The sequence below is a fragment of the Taudactylus pleione genome, unplaced genomic scaffold, assembly GCF_031769625.1.
Source record: "Taudactylus pleione unplaced genomic scaffold, aTauple2 ptg000026l, whole genome shotgun sequence".
NCBI classification, from domain to species: Eukaryota; Metazoa; Chordata; class Amphibia; order Anura; family Myobatrachidae; genus Taudactylus; species Taudactylus pleione.
Genome location: NW_028284428.1, coordinates 36,987,566 through 36,995,752, shown reverse-complemented (window position 1 = coordinate 36,995,752; position 8,187 = coordinate 36,987,566). Strand labels below are relative to the sequence as shown.

The 8,187-nt window shown below is 47.3% G+C and overlaps 1 long non-coding RNA gene across 1 annotated transcript; it reads left to right on the top strand.

Annotated features, from left to right (window-relative positions):
- The first annotated feature begins 330 nt into the window (after positions 1 to 330).
- Positions 331 to 7,703, top strand: LOC148539313 (uncharacterized). The gene is made up of 3 exons (XR_015870253.1): positions 331 to 534; positions 6,982 to 7,290; positions 7,619 to 7,703. It is a non-coding gene; the product is annotated as an uncharacterized LOC148539313 (long non-coding RNA).
- Positions 7,704 to 8,187: the final 484 nt, after the last annotated feature.

The following is an 8,187-nucleotide window of genomic DNA, read 5'->3' as shown; positions in this document are numbered from 1 at the left end:
GCTGTGTCAGGGTTCGGCCTAGGATTGTTGTTACTCACCCCAGCACCAGCTTCCCCTGACTTCTCGTGCGGTCAGACCAGGGCCGGTTCTATGATTACGCAAGGTACGCGGCCACGTAGAGCGCCACATAGTGAAGGGCGCCGCGGCCGCGACCTTGCGATTAATTAATTGCCTTACTAGCCGGCACCCAGCATCGTTGAGGCTGACCACGGGCAGACTGTGTCACTGTGACACAGCTGCACCGCGGTTCCAATGGGCGGCCGTCCGATGGCTTGTATGCAGTGACGTCACGCCGCAAGCAAGGTCGCAAACAGGGCTGGCGGGAGGAGAGTGGCAGCTGTAGCCAGCCTTTGAGAAGGATCGTGTTCCTTCTGCAGGGCAGGCTGAGACCGCCCGTCCGGACTGCCAGTGACACGGAGGGGGAGCAGTGCAGCCAGGTCGGCCCTTTAATTACGCAGGGCACATTGAGGGGAAGTAGCCGCAGGGTGCAGGCAGTCTTCAGCTGCTCTCTTCATGCCTGGCGCCAGGGGACAGGTAAAGGATGCACCCGGCCCCCTACTGCTCATATTGTGTTTACTTTATAACACAAAACAAATATGCAAGGAAGGACACACACTCCGTTTGCTCGATATGAGACAGGCTCCGGATCCGAGTCCTGGACGGGGGAAGTGAGAATCTCCCTCTGTTCCGTGTAGCAGCAGATTTAGATTAACCCCTGCATTGCTGGAACTGGCCACTGTAGATACTGTATGTATCTACAGTGGCCAGTTCCAGCAATGCAGGGGTTAATCTGCTGCTACATTATCTACAGTGGCCAGTTCGAGCAATGCAGGGGTTAAACTGCTGCTACACGGAACAGTGGAGACACTGAGGCAGATTCTCACCTCCCCCATCCAGGTCTGGGCACATGCAGAAACGTGAGTTGCCTGGCTGTCACTAGTCTCCACAAGCTACTATTCTGCCTCTGGAAACAGCAGTAATGTAATGCTCTCCTGGAAGGAGCAAGTAAGCAACTGCTTTTAACTTCATTGTCTCAATAGCTTCTTCCAATGCACTGGGGAATGGGGAGGCACAGCATGCATGCACAGTCACTAGCAGGAATACCTCCATTATACACAAACCCCCTCTTCCCAGCCTGTCACCAGGAGGGATGCTGTCACCACCTGCAGAACAGCAACAGGTACCTGGATCCTTCTCCCTGCACTCTCAGCCCTATTCCTGATATGCACTCTTAACTGACTCCTACTTCCCCTGACCACCTGTATGATAACACTCAGAGAGCTACTGATTGGCTGTGACCAGTGTCAGTATGGCTGAGGGGTATCCTACATATTACAACTTGCATGCAGCTAAAAGTTCCTACACCACCACCCTGACACCTCTATACCCACCACTACCACTTTGTGCTACCTTCCTGACCCCTCCATGCCCACCTCTACCTCTTCGCATCTCCCTTGCCCCTTCATACTCTCCTCTCTCTGCCCTACCACCCTGACCCTTCCATACTTTACCTACTACTAGGTATCTGCACTGCTCCCTGAATCCTCCATGCCCACCACTGCCTCTCTGCACCACCCCCCTGACCCCTCAATATCTGCTTCTATCTCTGCACTACTGCCCACACCCCTCCATATGGCACCTGTCACTATGTACCCGCACTTCACCCTGAATCAGGCTCTATCTATCTAATCTTAACCCGGGGGAGGGGTGTATTAGGGAGGGGAAGGAGTAGGCAGAATTTCACCTAGGGTGCTGAGAAATCTTGCATCGGCCCTGACTGTGTGTGAGAGCGAATGGGTGACTGTGTGTGAGAGCACATGGGTGACTGTGTGTGAGAGCGAATGGGTGACTGTGTGTGAATGGGTGACTGTGTGTGCGTGTGTGTGTGTATGGGTGACTTTGTGTGTGAGAGAGAGAATGGGAGACTTTGTGTGTGAGAGAGAGAATGGCAGACTTTGTGTGAGAGAGAGAGAATGGGTGACTGTGTGTGTGTGAATGGGTGACTGTGTGTGAGAGAGAGAATGGGTGACTTTGTGTGAGAGAGAGAGAATGAGTGAATGTGTGTGTGTGAGCGAGAATGGGTGACTGCTGTGGGTTTGTAATACAACGTCTGACTGGTGTGTGTGACAATGGGTGACTTCATAGTAGCCATATCTATCCTCAGTAAAAAAAAGAAAAGGCGGGTAGCTGCTTTTTGAAATAATTGCCGTGCACATGCGTGCCACATCTATACACTGGAGAAGGGGTCTGGGGGCATGCCCAGTAGCTCCCGGAGTGCTGGGCATGCATCCAGTGTGACAAAAATGGGGTTTGGCTCATGGGTATGGCTTTTTCCATGAGACCACGGCTCCTTAATTTTTTATGGCACGGGCAACAATATGCCTGGGGGCGCCAAAAAATATATTCGCTTACCAAAAAATTTGGGCTAGGGCCGGCCCTGGGTCAGACATCAGGTGCGGCGGCGGGTGACGCGCTGAGGATTTTGCCTTAGGTGCCCTTGGACTTCCATGTGCGGCTGTGACTTGGTTACTGAGGTTGCCGTCATGGGCACAGCCATGATTGTCTGCATCACCTGACTGTTCCTTCAACCAATGGTAGCGTGGTCTCAGTCAGCTGACACCGAACTCCTTGAACTGCTACCTTAGGGTATATAAGTAGGCTCTGGATACCAGGAAGTTGCCTGTGCAATGTTGTCACTTCCAGTGTATGCTTGTCATTCCATTCCAGGTTTCTGTTCCTTGCTCTCAAGTGATTTCTATTGCCATCTCTGTTCCATTCTCCGGTGTGTTGAGATTCACATGACATGTACTCAGTACACATCATCGAGTACAACTACTGAACCATTGTGTGGTGCATCTGTATTCGCATGTTGTGCACTTAGGGCCTGATTCAGGGTTGCGAATAGAGAGAGAGAGATAGCACTTACAGTAACTGTGTATCTGGACAAACCATGTTGCAATGCAAGGGGTGTAAATTCATATTTATTTTTTTTGCATGTAGGGTAAATACTGGCTGCTTTTACATGTAGCCAACAAATACTGCACAGCTTTATTATTACTCTACAATTTAGATATCAGTTTGGACACCTCCCTCCCAAATCTAAATCTCTCTGCACATTTTAAATCTGCCCCACCTGCAGTGCAACATGGTTTCACCAAGATGATTAGTTGAGAGAGATATCTCTCGCTCTTCCCAACTCTGAATCAGGTCCTTAGTACACACTATTGAGTACAGTTGCTGAACACCTCCCGCCAGGTTAGACTCCGCACACTAGGTCAGGTCTCGTCAACGTCCGATACTTGTGGATGAGGAGAACCTACATCCAGGCCCCTCGTCTACCCAGGACCACAGTTTTCAGCCCCTCAGTAGGGGATTCCATGGAATCAGGCATGACAAGCTGACTCTGACTCTTGCACCGCTGAGCAACGGAGCTACAGTGGTGTACATGTCACACCTTTCATGACAGCTGACTGTTGTTCTCTGACGCTGAGTGGCGCTCCATCTGACGTGCACGGAGCAACATCTGCACACACCGGTCATCACAGATCCCCCCGTTTAGAGTCCAGGAAAGGCCTCTCCCAGCTCCAGTGGCGTAACTAAGGTTTTAGGTTGGAGCCTGGGGCAAGTTTAAGAATGGCGCCCCACACACACACATATAAGCACAGCAAAAAAAAAAAGTGTGCGTGCCGTAGGCGTGCGGCAAAAAATGGGCGTGGTCACATGCCGAAGGGGCATGGTCACATACCAAATGGGCGTGGTCACATACCGAATGGGGTGCGCCGACATGACACGCTACCTTTTTCTCGTCACTCTGGGAACATTCTTTTCCATTCCATATGCACCTTACCTATGCGGTGGTTTCTCACAATGTGGTACTTCTGAAGAGATGTATCCTCCCTGGGATGACGACGTCTTCAGTCAGTATTCAATATTCATGTACTGTAGGTCACATCGTCTGGAAGATGCCTGTTTGTGTAAGAATATTAACAAGGTTAATATTGTATCGTCTCTCAGCCACACCATCGCCTCCCCCCTGTGTCATCTCTCAGCACACCATCACCTCCCCCTGCGTCATCTCTCAGCAACACCACCGCCTACCTCCCTGCGTCATCTCTCAGCATAGCATCATCTCCCCCGTGTCATCTCTCAGCACACCCTCATCGCTCCCCCCGCACCGTCTCACAGCCACACCCCTCTGTCGTCTCAGCCACACCATCACCTCCCCTCCATGTCATCTCTCAGCACATCATCACAGATACACACACACTGACAGATACACACACACTGACACAGACACTCTCTGACACGGACACACACATACACACATACTGACACAGATACACACGCACACTGACACACACACTGACACAGATACACACACACTGACACATACACTGACACACACACTGACACAGATACACAGTGACACACATGCACACACTGACACAGATACACACACACACTGACACAGATACACACACTGACACAGGTACACACACAGTGACACACGCGCACACACACTGTTACAGATACACACACACTGACACAGATACACACACAGTGACACGCACACTGACACATACACACACTGACACAGATACACACACACTCAGTGACACACATTGACACACATACGCGCACACTGACACACTGACACAGATACACACACACTGACACAAATACTGAAACACAGTGACACACACACACCTTTCACACAAATGCAGCCAGCCAAGTAAAAACAAGGCTGACATCAATTGAAAGTTACTCCCCCCCCCCCCCCCCTACCAGTAAAAAAAAAAATATTAATACTTACTTACCTGGCTGCAGTGGCTGGTCCAGAGCAGAGACAGCGCTGGGGCAGGAGAATCATCCTGGCCTCCGGCGGCAGCTCTTAATGGCAACACTGCCTGGGAGGGGCTGCGCACTTCTGCTGCAGCTCCCCGTACAGTCCCCAGGAGGCAGTGGCACACTTGCCTGCTTGTCTTCACAGTCATACAGTCGTCCGGGACCAGTTGCAATGGTGGCGGGGGGCGGTGTAGGTACGATGTCATGGCCGGCGGTGCCCCCTCTGTTGAGCCTGCCACAGCGCCCAGGGCACGTGCCCCGCTCACCCTGCCCTAGTTACGCCACTACCCAGCTCAGTACTGTGCCATTACAGATTTGGACAATAAAACACATTATGACAACATAAAAGTATCCTAAACTTATATATAGAAAGACAGGACAAAGTAAAATTAACAAATTTTCCTTCATCCTGTCTTTCTATATATATATATATATATATATATACATACATACATACATACATACATAAATATGTCATTGTGTTCCCTACGGGACCAGATACATGTTTATTGGTATATATATATATATATATATATATATATATATATGTGTGTGTGTGTATATTTTTTTTTGAGATATTAAACTATATTTGGATATTTTACTGCTCCCAGTTTTTTTCTTTATCTATTCTTCGAAGGGTTAGCCACCCTTATCTGGTGAGCAGCTTCAAGATTTTTTTAACACCAGACCTGCATTGAAGCACCTAGCTTACATGTTAGTGAAACTTTGGAAATCCTTGAATGATATGTGATGCAAAGATTTTTCTGATAATTTCACTTCAGCAGAATCACTGTATCAGGAGTAACCAAAATGTAGTTTTCAAGCCATTTTGATGTACAGTGCTCTCAGTCGGTTTTGCATCAGATTGTGACAAAGGCCTTCATTCAGACCCGGACGCAAGTGGCCGTTCGTACGTTCGGCGTACGTACAGACATATGTTAATTCAAGCACTCGCTCGTAATTTCGAACGCATCTAAACATCCTCCCCAAACTCTACCAACCCCTCCTCTAACTAACGAGCGTGCCAAATAGCGAGCGTACATCCCCAATGTGGCTTGCAGGGAACGCACGCACAAGTACAAACCGGAAGTGGGGCTGTCAGATTCCGATTACCTGCTCCTTTATTCTGCCTACCTCCCTCAATCGTATCATGCCAATCAATATATCAATTATCTTAATTGCTCTTTTTTTTTTTTTTGACAATGCAATAAACTTTACTCTTGTCCGTGTTTGTGTTTACCCGCAGAATACGTACGGCTTAAACATTCACTTTTATTTGTCAAAATACATGTTTGAGCCAATTAAACATTTGTTTTATTTGTTTTTAACCACGCATATTTTCCTGGGTTCATTTCTTTATTTAAATTTGCTTACGCATGTCACTGCATCAAGCCTATCATAGCTCTCAATAGATTTGTGGCCCTGTCGAACACATGACTCATACACTAACCAATAGAATTGGTCCTGTTAATTACCCAAATACATTAGCCAATCAAATTTATTTTCGGGTCTTTATTAAAAATGATTTTTAGAAAATACACCATTGCCATCATGAGAGCCTCGGCATTCACCAGGCGCGAGCTGATGGTGTTAACCGAGGTCATGGACAGGCGGATCACCAGCCAGCCTCCCCCCATTACCAATAGGGAAAAGCGTTCCGCATATGCGGAGGTACGTGGCCGCCTGTGTTCCTTCGGCTCACGCCGCCAGATCGGCCAGCTGGAGCGCAGGTGGTCCGACCTGCAACGGCGGACGCCCCGCTTGCTGGCATGCTTTTGCATGCAGATCGCGGAAAGTAAGTTTTTGTGACTGTGGTTTTCATGTTTTTCTTTGTACTCATATCTGCATGGCCATGTTTTCATGTATGTCCTATTTATTCATTGTACTCATATCTGCATGGCCATGTTTTCATGTATGTCCTATTTATTCTTTGTACTCATATCTGCATGGCCATGTTTTCATGTATGTCCTATTTATTCTTTTTACTCATATCTGCATGCCCATGTTTTCATGTATGTCCTATTTATTCTTTGTACTCATATCTGCATGCCCATGTTTACATATTTGTGTTGTCAAAAATTAGTGTTTAACTAGGTCTGGGTTGAAAATAACCACAATTTGTTTCCCATCTTTTAGGGGCAGAGCGAAGACTACGGCGTCATCGCCGTCAAAGACGGCGCTCTCGGCCCGTCTCCCCAACCCCCAGCCAAACATCCACACCCCAAAATTCCATTATTTCCCCCTCCTCCCCAGCCTGCACAGACCCTGTGGAAGATGTTTCGGGGCTCCTTCCCCTCCATCCCTATTCCCCCTCTCCTCCAACCACCCCTCTCGTAACTACCCCCTCCCCTGAATCCCAAATCACCCCTCCAACCTCGTTGGGGAATGTTTGCACCTCCGAGGAGGACGAGGGAGTTGCTTCTGTCCCGGGCGTTATTTTGAACGGTATGTTTTGTTTTTGTTTTTTAACTTTTTTTATAAAACTGTATGTAATCCTGTGTCTGCCTTTTTTTGTGGGGTTTGTCAGAATTTGGTGTAGATTTCTGTTTGTCTTTACCTTTTACTGCTGATTTCCCCATACACATATCACACCTGTCAGAATCTGATGTTTTTTGTTGCAATTTTTGGGGTGTCCATTTTTGGGGCCTTGGTTTTTTTGGGGTAAATCTGCTTTTGGTCACAATATTGTCATTTTTGGTTAGCTTTGTTTGGCATGTTTTTTAATGTGGTTTCATTAATTATGTATTAAGCCCCACACTTTTCTAACCCACAGAGGAACAGAGGCATTTGGCGGACTTAGCAAGGATGCGGGGCTACGTCATCTGGCTGCTGGTGGTCTTTGACCATATGTCTGTCATCCTGCGTCCCTAATTTATGTTAGTTCTTAAAAAATAGTTGTCTTCAATAAAATGTTAATCTTAACGTTCTGTCTCATTCCTTGTCTCCAAATCTTAGATTGTTTACACTGACATAAGTAGACTCTTCCAGCAAGTATTTGCATTTAATGTCACTAAGATTGTGTGTTGTATTTTTTAGGAAAACAGGCACATGAAACACCTAACAGTAACAATCGGATTGGCCTTTTTTTGTGTGTGACAATTTATATATTACTACATTTTACAGGTTCCAATTTGGGGGGCAACCTGCTTAGGCCGAGATTACAAAGCCAACTGATTGTACAGGATTCCTTTTGGTGTTGGTTTTGACCCAGAAACCATCTTTAAATTTAGATCAAATTGCGTCATTACAGGATTAACCCTTATTAAATTTTAACGTGGGTGAACCTGGTTACACTTGCTTGTAATGGGCAATAAAATGACCAAAAATACACTCTCAAAACAT